This window comes from Chrysochloris asiatica, unplaced genomic scaffold, assembly GCF_000296735.1.
Source record: "Chrysochloris asiatica unplaced genomic scaffold, ChrAsi1.0 scaffold00276, whole genome shotgun sequence".
In the NCBI taxonomy this organism is placed as follows: Eukaryota; Metazoa; Chordata; class Mammalia; order Afrosoricida; family Chrysochloridae; genus Chrysochloris; species Chrysochloris asiatica.
In genome coordinates this window covers 781,929-783,631 of record NW_006408794.1, presented here as the reverse complement: position 1 = coordinate 783,631, position 1,703 = coordinate 781,929, and the positions used below count along the sequence as shown (strand labels likewise).

The following is a 1,703-nucleotide window of genomic DNA, read 5'->3' as shown; positions in this document are numbered from 1 at the left end:
TAACCCTGACAACTACCTTCATTCACCTGCTTTATACTTAAACCATGATGGAGGAGAAATGCACAAAAGCAGAGAGGAACCACTGCTTTTAAACATTTAGCAACAATCCAGATGATACTTCTAACGCTGCTCATGCTTTACAACAGTGAATCAGGAAAAGGCAGATTTGCTAATGTGCATTTAATCACCAAAGGACTGAACATGTCTGGGCTTTTATTCTGTAGTGTTTAAGACCGTGTCCATTAAATGCAAACGAAAAAGGAAGAAGTCTTAGCAAAACAGGAGAAGTGATGCACACTTGATGATCAAATGTATTTAAATATTATTTATGGCATAGAGCTTAGGCCAAGCTCTAGCTGTTTCTATGGCTTGGGTTTCCTTGATCTTACCCTGCTCCGCTACATCATTTGCTAATGGATCACCTGGATTGGGAACATTTATAAAAGCCTGGATGGATAGCAGAACTGTGCAGATCTGCAGTGCTGCGGACCACTTATCTTTAAAAATATCTAAACATGTTCTTCCCAACTTGTCTATATTAGGGTGATAAATTTTGGTCATGAAACGTACTTTAGGAGCTGCCATTGGGTATTCTTCTGGAAGGAATAGTTCAAGTTTAAAAGTCCCTCCCTCAAAGGGGGAATCCTGGGGGCTAGCAATGACCACATGAAAATATCGGGCGCTGCTGTCATCTGGCTTTTCTTTAATGCCAGGAATTGGTTCTTCCAGCAAATGCTTAATATTCCTGCAGGGCAGCCCAGCCATCTTAACAGATCCCGAGTTCAGCCTCTGCTGTCGTCTCCGGCTCTGCTCGCCTCATGCACGAGTGTCTAGGTGTCTAGTGATTAGCTTTTTCATCTCTTTAAAGAATAATGTGGAATCTAGATTTGGATGGCATTTTATGTATAGATTGCTCTGGGTAGTGTTGACATTTTCGCTATGATAAGTCTTCCTATCCAACAGCATGGTATATTCTTTCACTTCTGTTGGCTTCTTTTGGTTTCTGGCAATACTGTTTTGCAATTTTCTTTGTATAGATCTTTTGTTTCTCTAACTAGATTTATTCCTAAGTAAACAACAATAGTAAATGGTATCGTTTTCCTGATTTCCTTGTCAAAGCTCTCTTTTATTTGTGCTAAGGAATCTGACTGACTTTGATATTGGTCTTGTGCCACTTTGCTGAATCTCATAATCACTTCCAATAACTTTCTTGCTGAGTCTTTGGGATTTTCTATGTCTAAGATCATATCATCTGCAAATAGAAGTACTATAACTACACTACTCTCTGTTTTGTAGTGGTGATGGTGGTTGTGTGCAACTGAGTCAGTTCCAACTCACAGAGACCCTGTATAGGGATTCCAGTACTATAAATGTTTACAGAAGCTATAAATGATTCCAGTGCTATAAATGTTTACAGAAAGTCTCATCTTTCTCTCATTGAGCAACTGCATTCTCTCATTGCAGTTAGCATTGCAGCTCATAATCTGCTATGCTACCAGAGCTCCTTTTGCTTTGTACTTGACTTCAATATAATTTGATATTTGTTTTCCTATTTTCAGTTTTATAGGTTTGTTTTATTGTAAATACTTATATATCTGGATTGAGTTCTGGGTGGCACTGTTGTGTACGTTAATTTCAGTTGTTGTCTATTGTTCTCTGTGCAAAGAACTCCCTGTATTGTTTTTTAAAAATTGGTCTATTTA

At 38.3% G+C, this 1,703-nt stretch overlaps 1 pseudogene; it reads right to left on the bottom strand.

The window, feature by feature from the left end:
• Positions 1-315: 315 nt before the first annotated feature.
• Positions 316-765, bottom strand: LOC102831316 (annotated as a pseudogene).
• Between the last annotated feature and the right edge of the window lie 938 nt (positions 766-1,703).